The sequence below is a fragment of the Sus scrofa genome, chromosome 5, assembly GCF_054392235.1.
Source record: "Sus scrofa isolate SSC_HxYL_T2T_F1_AM1 chromosome 5, Sscrofa_HxYL_maternal_Yorkshire_Landrace_v2.0, whole genome shotgun sequence".
In the NCBI taxonomy this organism is placed as follows: Eukaryota; Metazoa; Chordata; class Mammalia; order Artiodactyla; family Suidae; genus Sus; species Sus scrofa.
The window spans coordinates 13,275,418-13,295,430 of NC_139387.1; the positions used below are offsets into that span (position 1 = coordinate 13,275,418).

The window sequence follows — 20,013 nt, forward strand, 5'->3', positions numbered from 1 at the left end:
TTCTAATTTTTAAAATGCAAGTTCAAGTCCCAGTCTGGGTTCTGGCTAGGTTCAAGTCCTCCGTGTTGTTTGTTTCAGTTCTGGGCTTGCAACTGACCTCTGAAGATGAGCTGGGTGGAGCAGTCATATAGACTAAACCCTGAACTTGTGGGATCTGAAGCTATTTTGAGTAGCTAGCGTCAGAATTGAATTGAATCATAGGGCAAGCAGCTGGCATAGCAGACTTGCTTGACAGTGTGAGGGAAACCATTCCCCCCCCCCCGCCCCGTCCCCACACATTGGAACTGGGTCTAAGAGCCCGAAAGACTCCCATATAGTCTTCATCTGTCAGATCCTCGCAGCCCCCATGAGTCCAGGAACAGTTACAAATGATTCCCTTTGCCCTAATGGTTTACTAATGCCGCCAACCTACTTGTTGGGACCAATTTCTACACCCATGAGAGATGCAAACAGCAGATCGAAAATTATTTTATTGGAAGGTTATTGCATAGCTCACAGAATTGATGGAAGGCAGGGAAGAGTAGGCGCAGGAGAAATGCAGAAATTAAAGGATACTAAGACAGCACAACTGTAAGCAAGGCCATGTTTCAGTGCCACTATAGGTCCTACCGTCCCTGAGAAGCCACTGCTGCCACCTCAGCTCTCCAATTCTACTACGGCCACTGGAATCATCTCCAAATGAGCTAGATGTCTTCTTTGCCCTGTCAGATAGCAAAGTCCCTGATGGGGTCATTTGATGGGCTCAGCTGAAATATCTCCTGTCTTAGTTCCCAGAGAGTGCAGGGAGGGAATATCTGCCCTTTAATAGATAGTTGGATATTGGTCCTATTATCTGGCTGCCCCATACCTTTTGATCACCTTGTAATCTATGGGTCATGCACCCTTTCCCCCACAGGTCCCAGCTTCTCAAGGTAAAAATATTTTCTCCCTGCTCCTTTGCAGCCTGAGCCCCGACACGTGACCTCAGTTCGACCCATCAGCAGGAGACAACCCAGGAATTGGGCTCTATGTAGAGCTTCTACTTTGCAGTGTTGCTGGTTGCAAGGTCAAGTTCCCCATGCAGAAGGGGCATCTTGAGCTGTGGCAAGAAGTCTAGCTGCTAATGGGGGGGGGGAAGCTCTAGTATCTCATATCCAGGGCAGAATGGCAGTTTCCTTGCCGGAGCAGCTCTCCTGCGTGGGCATGACTCCTAATCTCCTGAGCCCACTTGTTCAGCCCTCCCAGTGATCTGTAAATGATCCTTCTTCTGCTTCGTCATCCAGAATCACTTGGTACCCGTCACAATCAAGATCCCTGGCTGATCATATATATCCCTCTTCAATGCCCACATCAGAAGTTGGGAGTTGCCTCCTATCAAGACCAAAATAATGGGGATTTCCCACAAATAGAGGTGAGATTCTGATCCTGGGAAGCAAAGTAACAGCAAAAAAGACACATCGCTCCTCTGCCTGTACCCTGTGCATTATCGCCAACTCTCACAGTGGTCTCAAAATTTGCTATTACTCTGCCCATTTTAGAAATGAAATAAATCAAAGCTCAAAGCGATAAAGCAACTCTCCTGAAGTCACATAAGCAAGCAGAGCTGCAACTAAACCCGTCAGGTTCTGATTCCTGGGGAACATGTTAAGCCAGATCTTGCTAATTCCTCACTCTGCTGTTTCCCATGAGGAAACACCTTTTTGCTTTTGTTTTTTAATTCAGTGAATTTTATTATATTTATAGTTGTACAACCATCATCACCACCAAACTTTAGAACATTTCCAGCCCAAAGCCCCTTTTTGTTAAGAGAAAGTAAAAACACAACACAAGACAAAGCACAAAAGCCAACATGACAACGCATCCTTCCTTCGTGGGAAAGCACATTCTCCCCAGTAGGAAATTTTACAAGAGTTTTCTAAACAGGGTTCTTAGAAGGAAGATTCCATAGGGTGACAATAGGATGGAGTAGGCACAGTAGACATCCCAATAAGGGACCATAGATAAAGAGGGAAACCTAGGGGTCGTTGGGAGACCACTGTAAGCTAACAACTGCTCAAAAAAGCCATCAGCACAAGGCAGGCTTGCTTGACTAGTGGAGGTGCAAGAATTGCCTCAGGCTGTTGGGTGGGGGATGGGGTGAGGTCTGCACTCCGATTCCTGCAAAGGGCAGGTGTTTGAGGACCTCCCTTCAGCTGATTTGAATACACCCCTCACCTGATACTAAGGAGGAGCTACTACTCCAGGAGGAAGAGGCGGTCTTTTCCGACCTCCACTCCCCTAGGAGGATAAAACTGTAGCCCACCGGATCCTGGGGGCAGAGCCTCTCCGCCTGCCTGCTTGCATCTCTCGCAAGCATCCTATCTTAATAAATCTATTTCTTGCCTATCGCTCTGTCCCTTGGTGAATTTCTTCTGCGCAGAGACATGAACTTGAAGCTCAGTAAATCCAGACACCAGGTGAGTGATTCTAATTTAAAACTGGGGGTTCAAGTCCCCATCTGGGTTTCGGCTGGGTTCGAGTTCCAGCAGGTGCGTTCAAGCCCCAGTCAGTGTGCTGGCTGTGTTCAGGCCATTGGTGCTGTCAGTTTCATCCTGACCGACAGTCTCACAGCAAACACGGGGGAGGGACCTGTCGTACTGGTACTTGAGGCTGCATGGTACTATATCCAGGAGCACAGGGTGGGAGAGTCACACACACCTGACTTTGAACTCTGCCTCCGCCACTTGAGCTATGATATCCTGGGCATGTGCCTTAACCTCTCTGAGCTTCAACTTGGTCTTCTGAGCAATGGGGATAATAATAGAACCATCGCCTTTGTCATGAGGGTTGAAAGATACTGCATCTAAAGCACGTAGGGCGCGCAACGTCTGACATACATTAAATGCTCAACAAAAGTTGGCTATTATTATCCTTGGGTGACCTTTGATAAAAGGCGAAGCCATTCCGCAGGGGAATGAGGCAGCTAAGGGTTCTGAGAGAGACTGCCGTGATGAAGCCGAAGCCCCACATTGGTCCAGCTTGACCCTGAACTTCTACCTGAGCGAATTAAGGCTGCGTTTTATTCTTTTCCCCAGGGAGATAATAACATCCACCCTCCCTAATTCACTGAGTCATCAAGTGGACAAAAGATGATGTATGTGCAAAAATAAGCACCAGGAAAAAAGTTAAGTGCCCTAAAGTTGCAAGGAATTGTTGTTCTTGTGGCTGTTACTGTTTTGAGAAAGTTTTACCCTAGTAAATAATGACTTGCCCTTGAAAGCACTTGCAAATATGTAAGGTCTAAGTATGTGACCAAAGGGGGAAAAAAAGTTTAAGGGATGTGAATTAGTCTGGCAAAAGGAAGGCTGAACAGGGTGATTTAATTATTTTTTAGAATTATTTTTTTGACTTGACTATTGCCTCCCCAGGGAGGGTTGTGACCAAATCACCTGGTTTCTACGAGGTCGGAACAATAGGAAATTAGTTTCAAGTTGCAAGTGCAAGAGATTAGGTTAACTCTGAGAGATTTTACTGAAAGGATTAAAGCTGTCACATGATAATGCTATCTGTATAACAGCTGTGGCTTTCTAGAATGAGGAGCCCAGGTGGATGCTCTGACCAAAAAGAAAAAAAGGTTTATCAAATAAGATCATGGCTTTTATAATAAAGATAAGCTCCTGGGATGGGGCGTGAATTCCTCAAAATGGAAGCTCAGAGCTCAGCAGTGGATTGGAGGTGGTCCCAGAAAAGCCACAATGCCCGGAAGGCCCTCCCAGTCCAACTTTAAAGGCCGTAGGAGAGGGGAGTTCCTGTCGTGGTGCAGAGGAAACGAATCCAGCTAGGAACCATGAGGTTGCGGGTTCGATCCCTGGCATTGCTCAGTGGGTTAAGGATCTGGCATTGCCGTGAGCTGTGGTGTGGATCACAGATGTGGCTCACATCTGGAGTTGCTGAGGCTGTGGTATAGGCTGAGTACAAGGTTAAAGGAACAGATCCGGCATGGAATCTGGGAGTTCCCACTGTGGCACAGCGGAAACGACTCTGACTAGTAACCATGAGGTGCCGGTTCGATCCCAGCAGCTCTAGCTCTGATTAGCCTGGGAACTTCCATATGCCATGAGTGCAGCCCTAAAAGGACAAATAAGTAAATAAAGGTGGTGGGAGAGGATGAAATGAGAAATACCTGCACAAACTGTAATGGAGAAGAACAAATTGGATTCCATACCGGGTTGGTTTTTTTTTGTTTGTTTTGTTTTTTGCTTTTTTAGGGGCCACACTTGAGGCATATGGAGTTTCCCAGGCTAGGGGTCAAATCAGAGCTAGAGCTGCTGGCCTACGCTACAGCCACAGCAATGCCAGATCTGAGCCTTGTCTTTGACCTACACCGCCGTTCCCTGCAATGTGGGATCCTTAACCCACTGAGCAAGGTCAGGGATCGAACCCGCAACCTCATAGTTCCTAGCCCGATTCTTTTCCGCTGTGCTACAGTGGGAACTCCCGGATTCCATACCGTATCTATTCCTTTAACCTTGTACTCTGCTGCTGGTGGTACAAGCTAATCCCTAAATGGATGGTGCCTGTAAGCTTAAATTACACATAAGGGCCCGTCTCTGGGAACCCTGCCCCTCCGGTAATGAGCATTAGGCTAAAATACCTTGGTTTTGCTCACAGGAAGCCTCCTGAGCAGGCCCATCATAAATGGTTGCAGGCAGAAAGAAATGAACACATCCCCTCTGGATGCGGACTGGAACCTGGACTTTATTCCCTCCCCTTTCAGTATAAGAGTTGCCTGGGAGTTCCCGTCATGGCTCAGCTGCTTACAAACCTGACTGGTATCTGTAAGGATGTGGCTTCAATCCCTGGCATCCCTCACTCAGTGGGTTAAGGATCCAGTGTTGTCGGGAGCTGTGGCGTAAGTTGCAGACATGGCTCGGATCCCACGGTGCTGCGGCTGTGGTGTAGGCTGGCAGCTGCAGCTCCAATTGGACCCCTAGCCTGAGAACATCCCTAAGCCATAGGTGCAGCCCTAAAAAACCAAGGGGAAAAAAAAAAAAGGACACCTCGATTTTAACTCAGGCAAGAAGGATGGTTCTTTGGGACACCAGTCCATTATCGGCTCAGTCTCCCGGCTTTCAGAATAAAGCTGCGTGTCCTTGCCTCCAACAATTGGCCTCTCGATTTATTGGCCTGTTGTTTGGTGAGCAGTCTGAGCTTAGACTCAGTGACAAAACCAACTCAATTTGGAGTCAAAGAAACATTGAGAGCTTTCAAATAGCCTCCCTGCTTAGACTTATTCAGGGTGTTCCCAGAATATGATTTGAGAATAGGCTTCTTCGGGGGTTAAGCAGGTATTCTAGCAAGAATTAGAGAAACGCAGAGGTAAGGGGCCACGGGGACCATGACACAGGCAAAGCGGGGTTTCCACACATCTCCTTAACAGAGGCAAAACCTGAAGACAATCAGAGTGATAGAATAGTGTTGGAGAAAGTCCCAGACCTGTGCTGACTTGGATCTGCATTAATTCATGCTAGGTTCAGGGGACCGCACTGCTACTTGGCAATCTACGTATTCCTCGCTTGTTGATTCCCCTAAAAGCCCTCAACAGCTGTTCATGTCCTAGTCTTCTCTGCAAGACTCGCCCTCCTACGTGCTAAGCTCCAGCTCCACCGGCCTTCTTTGAGTCCTCAAACCTCGTGGCTTTTCACATGCCCTTCTGTCTTCGCGGAATGCCTTGCCCTCCCTCATGGCCTGAATTATTTCTACTTCAGACCTCAGCCCAAATGTCCCTTCCTTGAAAAGATCATCCTGAAATTCGCACATGGGTCTTTTCCCCTATTTGACCTCTTTTGTTTCCTTGGTAGTTTCTCCCTAACTAACAATGGTGCCCATGGGTTGCTTAACAGCTGTCTCTCCAACTAGATCCCATTCCCCAGGACAGAAGGAACACATGCCTTCCCATCTGGCCCCGGGTTAGAAGAGGAGGAACTCCGAAAGTTCCAGCTGAACACGTGAATGTTCAAACCAGCTCGCCTCGCTCCCTCGGAGGTATTTTCCACTAGCATTCAGCACATGCTTTAGGTTGGGCAGGAAAGAGTTAACTCATTACCACGTTCCTGCGATAATGGGAGGGCGAATCCAAAGCAAGAGTTAGGCTGATTGTGAGGTTAATCTGGCGGGTTTGGGTTTGGCTAATCTGACCTCTGACCCCCACATATGTACTTAGGTTCTGATGCTCACTTGAAGTGGACAATTGTTCCCAAGAGAAGAGGCAGGCAAATATACTTTTCCCTAAAATGACAGCATCAAGCAAATCCTTCAGCAGACGATGCTCATAAACACAGGTCCCAGACCCAGGCACGAGAAACGTAAGCTGGGATTCTCTCCCTCGGGAGCATGAAAGAGCCTTTTCACACCTTGCCTTTTGCAACTTCTTCTTTTTTTTTTTTTTGTCTTTTTGTCTTTTGTTGTTGTTGTTGCTATTTCTTGGGCCGCTCCCGCAGCATATGGAGGTGCCCAGGCTAGGGGTCCAATCGGAGCTGTAGCCACCGGCCTACCCCAGGGCCACAGCAACACGGAATCCGAGCCGCGTCTGCAACCTACACCACAGCTCACGGCAATGCCGGATCGTCAACCCACTGAGCAAGGGCAGGGACCGAACCCGCAACCTCATGGTTCCTAGTCGGATTCGTTAACCACTGCGCCACGACGGGAACTTCGCCTTTTGCAACTTAACAACAACAAGAACATGGAAAGGTGGGCCTCTCGATTTTCTTCTTATCTCTACCTGTTTCTCCCAGCTGTTGGGAGGGATGGAGATGCGAAGAGGCATGGGTCCCCTTGGTTGAGCCGATCGAAGCAGCTATGAATCTTGAATTCATAGATAGACCCTTCAACCAGCTTCCTCTGTCTGAGAAAGTCTTAGTCTCCACGAATGAGGATCTGAAAAGGAGAGTCCGCACGGGTAAAGCAGTAGAGGGAAGAGCTGGGAACTGCAGTTTTGCACACCCTGCTTGTTCAAAGCCTCAGCGAGCCCGCCCGGTGGCAGGGAAAGAGGAAGATTCATTTTCCTTCCAGCAAGTCGCACGTGATCTGAGTCAGCCAGGGAGGGGACACTGGGCCAGGAGCTCTTTGTGCCTCTATCAGTCTCTGTCCAGCCGTTCATCTGGAAATCAGTTCAAAGCTCCCACTCTGAGCCTTGAGCTAAGGGACGTCCATCACCCGTGTATTGGTAAACACTGCATGGAGGTGATTCATTCTGGGGTGAGGATAAACAAGCAGGGAACAATTATATGACACCCACGAAAACCTCTGCAGAATAAGGGAGACAGAAGAATATCCTAAAGATGTCAGGAAAGAGGAATTCTCTCAAAATGATTTACTATCGGCAATAAAGTGAGACTTGCGACCCTGCCTGACATTGATAGAACTGGAGTGGAAAGGCCAAGACGGCGAGACAAAGACAATGAAGTTAAAAGGGAGACAGGTGCCATAGGAAGGAGAGTAAGGAGAAGAACAAAGGCAATACAGATAGAAAAATTAAAATGTACAATGAGGAGTTCCCATCATGGTGCAGTGGTTAACGAATCTGACTAGGAATCATGAGATTGCGGGTTCGATCCCTGGCCTTGCTCAGTAGGTTAAGGATCTGGCATTACCGTGAGCTGTGGTGTAGTTTGCAGACGCGGCTTGGATCCCGCATTGCTGTGGCTCTGGTGTAGGCCGGTGGCTGCAGCACCAGTTCGACCCCTAGCCTGGGAATCTCCATATGCCAGGGGAGCAGCCCTAGAAAAGGTAAAAAGACAAAAAAAAAAAAGTACAATGAGCAATGAAGAACAGAAGTGAATATATGGATATGTGGGTCAGGACAAGGGCAGAAAAACCAGGGTAGCCCTCTCTGAAAGGATATATAAATGACAGGGGTGTAAACATACACATCTAGAGGAGATTACACACACCGACAAAACCTATAGGGAGCTCGCTGGCACCTTTATCCACCTCTTCCCCAGCCATTAGTCAAAGTCGTGAACAACCTTTAAAAAGTCCCTGCAGGAGCTCCTGTTGTGGCTCAGCAGGTTAAGAACCTGACGTAGTGAGAATGTGAGAATTCAGGTTTGATCCCTGGCCTCCCCCAGTCAGTTAAGGATCCCACATTGCTGCAAGCTGTGGTGTAGGTGGCAGATGCTGCTCGCATGCAGTGTTGCTGTGGCTGTGGCATAGGCCTGCAGCTGCAGCTCCAATTCGACCCCTAGCCCAAGAAGTTCCGTATGACGCAAGTGCAGCTCTAAAAAGAAAATGGAAAAAAGAAAGAAAGAAAAAAAAGGCCCCTGCAGCTTTGTTCCAGTGACTCAGAGATGCACCTCCTAATTCCTCTCAGTCTTTAATGATCTCTTCCATGTGTTGTGGTGCCCACACCAGGCAGAGGCAATGCGGTGGCAGAATGGTCAATCAACTCTCTCATTTTGATAAGTTATCTAACTTCTTTGTGTCCTATTTCTCTCACCTCTAAGCTGGGTTGTGATGATGATAATACAGATGCCCCCCACTATCCAAAAGTATGGCGTTCCCTTAATTTTTTTTCTTCTATTTTTGGGAGGGGCTGCACTGGGCATATGGAGGTTCCTAGGTTAGGGATCGAGTTGGAGCTGTAGCTGCCAGCCTACACCACAGCCACAGCAATGTGGGATTTGAGCCCTGTCTGCGACCTACACCACAGCTCACAGCAACACTGGATCCTTAATCCACTGAGCAAGGCCAGGGATTGAACCTGCGTCCTCATGGATACTAGTCAGGTTCGTTACTGCAGAGCCACAGTGAGAAGTACAGTCTATCCCCTTTTAATTTTTTCCCCTTTATGCACTTGGCTGTGAGCTACTAAAAGAATAAGAACTGTCTTTTTATTAAAACCCACAATGGCCAGTAGAGTAACTGACACACAGTAGGGATTCAGATACTATTTGTCAAATAATTATAAACCTAAGTTAGCTTTCCACTTTCTGATCCCTTAAATAAACACATCATCATTGCCAATCACACCTTCTGTGTAACATCTTCGTAGCCTCTCAAAGCTTGAAACTCCTTCCCTTTACAGGTGGTCAAGTCTTACTAAATCTTCAAAACCCACCAAGAACCTGCCGATTTTAAATTTTTTCCAAAGACTAAGTGAACTGTAGTAAGCTTTCTCTCCCAAATTCAAGCTCTTCTCTTTACTGCATCTTTCAAGAACACTCAATGACACCTCTTTGTATTTCTCTAAAGTCTGCAGTCATTTAACCCTTCAAAGTAAGTGTTTGTCTCCTGAATTGGATTTGAAGAAACTCAGTTGCAGGAACCACATCTACGTTTCTTTATTTTTTTTATTTTTTTTTATTTTTAAAAGTACCGTTGATTTAAGTACCATTGATTTACAGGGTCGTGTTAGTTCCTGCGGTGCAACGGAGAGTGCTTCAGCTATACATATAGGCATATTCATTCTTTGTCAGATTCTTTTCCCACCTAGGCTGTCACAGAATATTGAGTAGCATTCCCTGTGCTACGCAGCAGGTCCCCACTGACCACCCATTCTCATACAATAGTGCACATAGGCCAATCCCAAATTTCCAATCCATCCCCTCCCACCTTTGCCCTTTGGTAGCCATAGTTCATTTTCGAAGTCCGTGCGTCTGTTTGACACCTATATTTCTTTTGTCCACCTTCCCTGTGACTCCCACCCCATAGAAAGAAATAATAGATGTTTGAATTTTTTTTTTCTTTTCATTTTTGTTCTGAGAGTCTTGTGATCCACTCGCTTGAGGTCCCCTTATCTTTCAGGGGGCCGGGCTCTCAGGAGAAAAGCTTACTCTGTCCCTTAAATTGACCTCTCCAGTCCTGGTATTTCCGGCCTGTCTTCCGGAGGGTCTTTGCACCTCCAGATAAGCATTTTGTCATAAGGCGATCAAGGTGCTATATACCTGCTGAGGTTATACCCTGATGGACTTTCACAGTTAGTGAGGGAAGAAACTCTCTCCAAGACAATGGGATTCTCCAGGTAGAGCTGAATTTGTTCTGATTAGCTGGCTCTGAGGTTTTCAGTGGCAAGTCTTCCGGAAGTGAATAATGCCATTTTGAGAATTCCTGTACCTTGCCTGCTTGCTTAATGCACAGAAGAATGGGAACATAAACTCTTTTTTATTCCACCGAGAAAGACTTCATCCCCGTTCCCTGTCTCATGTCTCAATTCTAGACTTGCTTTGTTTTTAGTGAAATGATGTTCAAATCACACTTCCATTGGTGTTAATTCAGTGGCTTTTGCATTGTTCTTTCATTCTTCAGCCAGCAAGTAGCTGGTTTCCTGCTTAGCCCTGATGGAGGTACCTTGTTTTGCTCAGGAACACCTTCCGATTACTGGCCTCAGGGGCAGAGGAAAGTTGTACGTCCATCCAGCACTCAGATTTACCTTTGAACTATGTCTGGAGGGGACATTTTTTTGTGGATATTTTTGCAGGATTGATAAAGGATAGTTAGGCTTCTCTGTATCTGTGCAACCTGAGTGCTGTTTGATTGACTCTCAAAAAAGACATCTTAGCCTTATTTACTGGTAATATGTAGGAAATACATATGTGACAGCTAAGAATGTGGAAGCCTTGAAAATTTGATTGCTAGATATTGAAGTCTACAAAAACTTTATGGATGGTCAGGCCTGATATTCAGTTCTTTTTTTTTTTTTTTTTTTTTGTCTTTTTGCCATTTCTTGGGCTGCTTCCGCGGAATATGGAGTTCCCAGGCTAGGGGTTGAATCAGAGCTGTAGCCACCAGCCTACGCCACAGCCACAGCAACGCCAGATCCGAGCTGCACCTGCAACCTACACTATAACTCACTGCAACACCGAATCGTCAACCCACTGAGCGAGGCCAGGGAGCGAACCTGCAACCTCACGGTTTCTAGTCAGATTCGTTAACCACTGCGCCACGACGGGAACTCTAATAGTCAGTTCTTTTGGCAAATATAACATGACGTTAAAATATTGAAATCCTTCCATACTGGCTGGTTGAGTGTCCCCAGCAGTAATACCTGCCTACCAAGTGCTTCCAGAATGCTGGTCTATTGCTTGTGCCCTTATGGCTGGCTGGCTTCCTACAAGTTGGCTGGTCGATGCCCTGTTGTATCATTAAAAAAAAATTTTTTTTTGTCTTTGTTCTCTTTTTAGGGCCACACCTGCGGCACATGGAGGTTCCCAGGCTAGGGGTCCAATCGGAGCTGTAGCCGCTGGTCTAAGCCAGAGCCACAGCAACGCATGATCAGAGCCAGGTATGCGATCTACACCACAGCTCATGGCAACGCTGGATCCTCAACCCACTAATCGAGGCCAGGGATCAAACCCACGTCCTCATGGATGCCGGTCGGGTTTGTTAACCACTGAGCCACGACCGGAACTCCCCCAGTTTTTTCATTATCACCTTGTGAGGATTTGTTTATTTATTTATTTAGGGCTGCAGCCCACAGTATATGGAAGTTCCCAGCCTAGGGGTTGAATCTGAGCTGTAGCTGCCGGCCTACGCCACAGTCACAGCGATGCCGGATCAGAGCCAGGTCTGTGAGTTACACCACAGTTCACAGCACTGCCGGATCCTTAACCCACCGATCAAGGCCAGGAGTCAAACCCGTGTTGAGGAGTCATTTTTCTTGCTACCTAGTAGCACCTGAAGACCATTCAGAGCATTCAGAAAACAGCCGTAAAATCTCAGAAGGGAGGTTCTATTTGGAATTGTAAAAATAGTTAGGTTGACTTAAAGATGGTAAAATGTCTGGCCAGTTTTGTCTCAGTGAATGCAATATTGCTTTCTGTTGTATTTTTGGAAGCAAAGGACGAGTGGGGTGATTAAATTCTTGATTAATGAGTCAAAATTGGACTCGGGCTCTTATTTTTATTTATTTATTTATTTTGGTCTTTTTTTTGCTATTTCTTGGGCCGCTCCTGCGGCATATGGAGGTGCCCAGGCTAGGGGTCTAATCGGAGCTGTAGCCTCCGGCCTACACCAGAGCCACAGCAGCGCAGGATCCGAGCCGCACCTGCAACCTACACCGCAGCTCACGGCAACGCCGGATCGTTAACCCACTGAGCAAGGGCAGGGACCGAACCCGCAACCTCGTGGTTCCTAGTCGGATTCGTTAACCACTGCACCACGACGGGAACTCCTGGACTCTGGGCTTTTAAAACATAATGCTTGACTTGCCTCCAAACTTTGCGCCATGCTCCTAACTTGCTTTTAGATTCCAGTTTCATTAGTACCCAGAAAGCAGACCTGGAAAAAACGGAGGTGAGAGCAGATTTTCCTGCTTCCTCTTTGAGATGCCTTTAGGGCCCCCTAGTGGCTGTTTTAAGACAGGTTCTTATGACAGGTCTCCTTGACCCTGATTTTAAAAAAAGAGACCTTTTTGAATCTCTCCCATGACAGTTGCAATAACTGTGTGGAGATAAATAGATAACAGTTGGTTTAGAAGGCTCAGTATGTTTTTACTTCCCAGTTCTTAGCAAAAGCAGTGCAGATTCCTTAGCAATAGAAGATATATCACCTTACATATTTTATTCTGCATTCCTCATACTATATTATGTCATAGGTGAAATCCTTTGAAGACATTTATATCTGGTTGGTGTCAAAGAGCTGTAATTCATAAGCAAGTACATCCTACTTTAGGGGATATAGATACAGCTATAGATAAAATCTCCCACTGGTGGGGCAAAGGAATTCTTTAAATGTGGGGCTTGACATGATATTAACTAACAGAAGGCTTCCGTTGGTGGAATTATTCAGTATGGCAACCTTCCTGTCATTTACAGCATTAGCTAGTCCGCTGACTTTAAAACACTGCAACACTGAGTTGAAAGAACAAAGCTTTTACATGTTGAAAGTGCGTACTGATTGCTGCAAGTTAATTTTTGTGAAATCCCCGAATAATGACTATGTCTTCCATGTACCTTACCGACCATGGTCATAGCTGGCTTTCTAAAATCCAATCGCAAGAGTGCACTACACTTGGGTAATTATAATGGACACGTTTATTTTCCATATGCTTATCTCTGAGTTTCTGATGTTACTCCATTATTTTCTTTGCTGGTAAATTTCAGGTCTCTCCTTCCTCATTCACAGTGCCCTTATTAATATGCTAATGTATTGTAATAACGTATTTTACACCATTAATGAAGTGAAGCAAAGCAGTGAATAAACCGAAAACCCAAATTGTTGCTTTAAGTTTACCCGGTTTCAGGGCTGGGGTTGGAGCGGGGGTGGGGGGAGGAGGAATAGAGTAGGAAGTAAGGACAGTCGGCCCGCAAAAAATAAAAATGATCCCCTTGTTTTCAGCGCGTTCTAGAACAGAGCTGCACGTCAACAGGAAGAAAGGAGCAGCTTTCGAGCTAAAAGGCTTGGCATCAAACTTTGACACTTTAGTGGTCTCTAGGATATTAGATAATATTTTATCATATAATCTTCTCCGACACGGTAATGGCATCAGAACCAGATAAGATCTCCTAACCCTGCAAACGCAGAGGTTAAGACTCATCCGCAGAGAAGACCCAGCTTCGCAGGGAACTTATCCCGAAGCTCCAATGCAAACGTTTTTACTTCTTCGCCGGGGACGCTGCTGTGCAACCGCTACCTCCCTTTCGCATTCTCCGTGGCTCAGTCAGCCACTGAGATTAGGTAAACCGCGCTCCTGAGCTGAGGAAGGGCGGGTGGTGATGATGGAAGTTGGGGGGTGGGAGTGTGGATGGAGAGCTGCTGAAAGAGGCTGGAAGGAACCGAGCGGATGGGGGGAAGGTCCCGGCTGGGTCAAGTTAAAGGCCGTGAGCCGGGTTGCTTAGGCAGGAGCCAGGTCCGGAGCCGAGCGAGTGACGAACCTCCGGAGCCCTTGGGTCCCCAGCCTGACCTCTGGGGAGTGTGGTCAGCACGGCGGCTCGAGATTGGCATCCTTTTCTTACGCGCCCCCTCCCTTTCCCACCCTTGCACTTTATCTCTTCTTTTGCATCCTTCCCTTGCCCCTTTCGAAAACTAGGCTGGGCTTCCCGCTGCCTTCTCTGAGTCCAAGGGCTAAGAGTGGCGCGCGGAGGCGAGCCTGAGACCCAGCCGCTCGCCCGGCTGGGGAGAGGTGGGGACCCGGGGGGAAGGGGACCCCAGAAGCCCTGGGACTGAGCGGAGAAAAAACCCGGGAGCTGGATCGCGCGCGGGAGCTCAGGTCTCCCAGAGTTGTCCATCCCTCCGCGTCCTCTTTCTCTCCCTGCTTCTCTGCTTTCTCCTCCTCTGGGTTTCTTCTCTAGGCTTCCTCCTTCCAGCCACTCTCTCACCTCCTCCCCCTTTGCCCAGCCAATTTCACCCACTCCTTCCTATAGAAGACACTCTCTCGTCTTTAGGACTGGCAGGTCCATTCCATCGGATATTGCGCTCGGGGTGGTTCTGCCAGGAGAGAACAAGAAAGAAATCGGAACGGGGAGGGGGCGTGTTGTTCCTGCATCGGGTGTGCGTGAGGGGTTGGGGAGTAGGGGGCAAAGAAATGAAGTTTCTCCGCAAGAGTAGGGAGAATTGGACCGGATTCTCGAATACACAGCCCCAAATGATGCTGTCAAAGCGCTTCAGCGCGATGGCTTCTTGCTTTGAGAGAAGCGGCGACCCGAGTAGAAGTGGAGGCGGGGAAACTTCCTACTTCCCACGACGGCTGTTTTGTACAAGGGGGAGTGGACAGGCTGTACGGCCTGGCGAGCCTGCAAGAGTCTACAGCAGCTGCTGCGAACCCATCCCGCTTCCCTTCCCCCTCCTTCCGCGAGGCTCGCTAAGCCGGAGGCGGCCAGGAGCGGCCGGGGTGGCGGGGGAGGGGGGGAGAAGGGCGGGGAGCTCCCAGCTTGCACCCTTTCATCCCGACCCAGGCCCAAATCCTGGCTCCGGGTGTTGCTTCCGCCTGCTTGCGAGCGAGCTGAAGAACTAGAAAGGAGGAGCCTCGTTGAGGGGCGGAGCCTAGGCGGGGGCGGCCGCCGGGTCCGCGCCGCTGCGGCGCCTACCATTGGCCCGCCGCGCCGTCACGGGGTGGGGGCGGGCGCCGAGGCGAGTGTTGGCCCCGCCCCCGCTCCGAGCCCGGCCCCGGCTCGCGGTCCCCCCCAGCTGCACAGACATGACACAGACACACAGTCACTGCAGCTGCTGAGCGAGCCCAGCGCCCTGGGCACGCGGCGGCGGGGCCAGCTCCGAGCCCGGACTCGAGCGCTTCACCCGCCTTCCCTCATCCCGGAGGCCCCCGCCCGGCGGCCCCCGCCCGGCCGCGAGCGGGAGGCGGGGATCGCGCGCCGGCTCCGGCCAGCGGCGCCCGGCTGCCGGCGGCGGCTTCCGCGGCCGCCCAGCTCTGAGTGCTTGGCGCTCGGGGTAGTCGGTGCGTTTCCGAGGCGGCGGCGGCGGCGGCCGGCGAGCGCTCCCGGCGGCAGCGGGGCCACCCGCCTTGGTTCCCCGCACCCACCGCGCTGCGCCCCGCCTCCGCTCTGGTGACCTTCCCGGGGCGCCTCCCCCGGCCCTGCGCCCCCGGCCCCGCGCCCCAGGCCGGGGCGAGGCCCTCTCCAGCGCCTCCTTAGCTCGGAGCCGCAGGCGGGCGGCGCAGGCCCGGGGGGAGGGGGTGCCGCGGCCGGCTTTAGCGCCTCCGCCGCCGCGCTCGGTGCCCGGCCCGGCCGGACAGCCGCTGCCCCGTCGCCGCGCGGGAGCCCGGGCGCCCGAAGCTGGGGGCGCGGCCGCGCTCGCCCGGCCGGGCTGGGAGCGGGCAGGCCCTGCCCTGAAGGGGCGAATCGAAGCGACTGGGAGCGCGGGAGGTGGAGCCGGCCTCGGCGGCCGCCCCGTGTCTCTCCCCAGCGCCCCCTCCACGGACCCAGCCCGAGGTGGATCCAGGCCCCTGTCCATGAGGGGAGCCCCCCTCTCGGAAGAGTCCCCGGGCCAGGGAGCAGCTCCAGACAACAGCGCCGGAGGGAGAGGAAGAAGGGACTGTGCTCAGCTTGGGCGACCCGGACCCTCCCCGCCGCGTTTGGAGGCGGGGGCTGCACCGAAGTCTCCACTTGGCACGGTCGCTCGGACTAGGGCAGCTCCAGCTGGGACCCCGACCCGGAACCCCTGCGCCTCGTAGGCGGCGGCGCCGCCGCGCCACCCAGCTCTTCCGCGGTCTTCCTCTGCCAGGCGGCAGTCACGGCCAAGGTAGGAACCTCGGGGGGTGCGAGAGACGCCGCGGGGATGCCCTGGTGAGCGGCGCCGGACAAGTTCTTGGAACCTGTGGCTGGTACCCCTTGTACTCGGGATGCTGGCGAAGAGGGAGGGAGGGAGGGCACACCCTCTGCCGCTTGGGCTGGGGAGCCCTGGAGAGGCTGGAGGTAGGAGTCGCCGAGTTTCTGATGTCCTCCTGGACCGGTCCCAGGGCCGGCCCTGCACCTGGGCTCACTGACTGTTAACGGGAGCAAGGAGTAGGTTCCCGTCAATGCCAGGAGGTGAGGTCCCCTCCTTCCCTCCGCCCCCAGCTTGTTAGATGTGAGCCCCTGTGCTTTGGGGGAACTTGCTATCTTTGGAGCTGACCCTTTGAGGGATCCCCACCTGCCTTCTCTGGCGTGATGCTGTGAAGAACTTTTCTTTGCTCCTTGTTGCAGAGTCGAGGCCAATTTGGGGTGAGAGCCACAGCTTGGAGTCCCTCTATTGGACAGAGCGGTTGGGTGGCAGCGGTAGCTGTAGAGAGGAAACCCAGCCAGTGTCAGTCCTCTTAGACAAAGCGGCTTGTGCTGAGTGACCAGTGTGGAGCGATCCAGACAGTCTTGGGAATGTCATTCTTTCTGAAGGGCCGGGTGATCGACTCCAAAGTTTGTGCATCCCTGAGTTGTTTTGCTCAGCGCCTATTACCTTCTTTACAATTTTCCTCTTAGGGCACCTCAGTCCTGCCCAGCTTCCCTTTGCCTGTTTGTAATTTGTTAAACCTATGCGCTTTCCCTGGAACATTCTCATTTTAAATGGGTCACTTAGGAGGGAACAGATTGTCTCTCCTGCACCGAATCCTTCCCCCCTGGGTGACCCTGTTTAATGGGGATGGATTTTTTTTTTTTTTTTTTTTTTTTTGCGTCCTGGAGCTGATGTACCTCGGTTGAGCAGGTTTCTGCTGAATTCGGAGTCTGTGACTTTTGTCACTCAGTCCATTAAAATGATCTCCCAAGGGAGCCAAATAGCAGCTTATACTCTCCGTGACTGTCACAGGAAGTTTCACAGGGGCTTATGTAAGTGCTCCAAGAGAGGGATCAAGTGCCAGCTTTCTTCATGGGGTAGCATGGGGGGAGGCTGGGGAAGGGGCGGCAGGTGCAAAGCCCCCCCCCCAGTTCAAAGCCCCCCCTTTCTGACACAGGTGGAAAGCCGAAGTGCTTATTCACTCCCCGCTGGCAGTCACTTCGGGTTAATTTTCCTCCTCACCTCTCCTGCCTTCCCTCCACTGGAGTCAGCTTTGATAGACTTAAGATAAGGGAAGGTTCTAAATTAGGAAAGGAGCAAGTGAGTTTTCTTCTCTCGTCTCCCACAAATGGGTGACACGAATGCATTACTCAGAGGCATGCCGAGTCCTCACCGGGCGGGATTAAAAAAAACCAACTGGAAGGTTTCACACATCTCTTCGTGTACTTTTATTTTTCAAGAGTACTTTGCACTTTAGTGAAAATTGCTTGAGGAGAACACACATTTATCGAGCCTGGCCCTGTTAATTCCATACCGGGAAGAAACCTAATTGGAACAGAGAGGCAGAAATCAAGATTGAGATCTTGGTGGGTTGGTGAGAGCGGCCGGAAAAGGAGACAGATCTTCCTGGTGGGATGGAGAGGTTTCTAAGGAAAAGATGGTGTGGCTTTGGAATGGGCAGAAGTCACTAGTAAGTATGGGCCCTCTGACTTCACTTAAGGCACTGTGCTGAGCTGTGGGTTCCCTTTTTTGTGTGGAATAATGCAGATTCTCTTGGCTTTTAAAACGTAACTCGAAGGACCTTGGGAAGGAAAAGACGGGGTGTTTTTTTTTTGGTCCCCATGGCAATGTAGGTCCCAGGAGTGCTTCCCCCTCTTGGGAAGGAGGCAAAGGTTTTTCCTTTGGGTCCGGGTTCTGGAGCTGTGCTTGAAAGCTGATACAGAATGCAGAACTGTTTCCATCCTTGCGCCACCTACAGTGGCAGGACACTAGGGGGGACTAGTTTTCTATTCCACCACCAGTGGAGAAAACACCAGGCGCTCTGTCACAAAGGGCTGTGGTTTACCTTTAAGGCTCAGGAGCTTAGCTTTTTGGTACCCGGTGCCTGCTTGCACCAATGCTTGAGGGGTACCCGGAGCATGCTTGTACCAACGCTTAAGTGATAGGCCTGCTTATGTTTAAAGAGTCATTTGGGCAACTCAGAACAGGTTAACTGCAAGGTATTAAACGTGAGACTGAAAAGATTCAGTAGTAGTCTCTTAAATATACGAGGGCTATAAATCTGGGGGAGACAGAATCTCCTGCAGGCCGACTCTATCCTTTGGGCATTAGACCATGCTAACTCTAAGTTCCCTGGGGGTTTGTAATCAAAGTCTTTGGTTTTCGGGCTGCACATCTTGTGCAGTCTTCATAAAACCATGCTACCTCCATTCCAGATGGACTCTCAGGTTGACTCCGTGAAACTTGAAGTTTCTCACTGTCACCCCCTTAAAAGCACATACCTTGTATTTATGCAGACGTAGCATCACATTTGACAGTGTGGTTGCACCTTCATCTTGGATGCTGTCCATGCACTTTTAACAGTGTTACATCATTAGTGTCTCGGTATCTTCCAGCAGAATGGAAGATAATTCTATTTCAGCTGAAGAGCGAAGCCACGTTGCCCAGGCTTACCCACCATGGCCAAGTCTTATCAAAGCTGACTCCAGAGGTGGGCAGACAGGAAAGCTTGGCCAAAGAGTCCAGGAAGAGATGACCCAGCTCAGAAGACTGGCATACAGAAAGGCAGATGTTGCCAAGATTTAGGACTTATACTGGATTCTTAAAGACCCAACGCAGGGTGTAGAATTAGACTCAGTGTTTGGATCTGTGAAGCTGCATGAGTTTGAGTCTGTGAGCTGCATGGGTGATCCTTTATGAGTACGGATAGTGCATCTTTAGGTAGGCGGAGGGGAGAGAGGGAAAATGGTCAGCATAAAGCTTTGTGGCAGCTATCAAAGGCTTTGTAGATTGATTCTCATAGGTGCAGTATAGCCAAGGCATAAGAGGTTGGGACAGGAAAACACCAGTACATTTGCCAGTTGAGCATCCACTTGTGGACACTGGTCCAGGAGAAGATCTCTACTGTGATCTGAAGGCTCGAATGAAGTCTTGTGAATTTCAGGGAGGCCACATGGCAGAGGTTGAGTAAGAAGTTGAGGGGGGATCCTGGCCTTCCTTAGGGTCCGTGAATAGGTTGATGGTGTCTTTGCAGCCAAAGAGCCTCAGAGAGTAGGGTGCACATGGGGTGGGGGGGTCAAGGGTGTAAGATCCAGGGGACTGAGAACTCCAGGCATCCCGCCATTGACACCCCTTGGCGATCCAGCCACCTGGCAGGATCTGCAAGTGTTGATGAGGGTTTGCTGCTTGACTCCAGAGCCTTTGACATGAGAGCTGCTTGGTTTCCTCTCTAATATTGACACTGAGAGAGCAGTGGGCAGCAGCCAGTAAAGTTAAGGCTTAATGAAGTATATTTTAGGAGCGTTTTCTCCTTTTAACTCAACCAGTGATAACCAAACATCTACTATGTGGCAGATGCCATGCTCTGTGTGGGGGCCACAGAGGGTCCAAGCTTAGTTTATAGCCTTTTGGGGGGGAGGCAGGCCTTGGACCATTACTGTGAGCTAAGAACTGCTCGCATCCAGGTTTGTTCAAAGGCTGAGCTTTGACTCTGCCAGGAGAGTAGAACAGGAGGGAATCCCAGGCAGAAAGAACAGCATGGAAGCCTTAAAATATGTAGTGTGAATGGAGAACCGTCAACAGTGCGGCTGGAAGTTGGGATGTTCTGGAAGAGAAAAGCTTGGTGTTCGCAGGGAA

At 50.1% G+C, this 20,013-nt stretch overlaps 1 protein-coding gene across 3 annotated transcripts in view; it reads left to right on the forward strand.

The window, feature by feature from the left end:
• The first annotated feature begins 13,264 nt into the window (after positions 1–13,264).
• Positions 13,265–20,013, forward strand: part of LARGE1 (LARGE xylosyl- and glucuronyltransferase 1) — a 593,475-nt gene continuing 586,726 nt past the window's right edge. Inside the window, exons 1-2 of one of the 3 annotated variants that reach the window (XM_021081477.2) lie at positions 15,086–15,131; positions 15,672–16,152. The gene's annotated coding sequence lies outside the window, so the exon portion shown is untranslated. Of the gene's footprint in view, positions 13,636–15,085; positions 15,132–15,671; positions 16,153–20,013 lie in introns of those variants that run through there. The other 2 variants (XM_084955467.1, XR_014803097.1) reach the window with 2 other exon arrangements.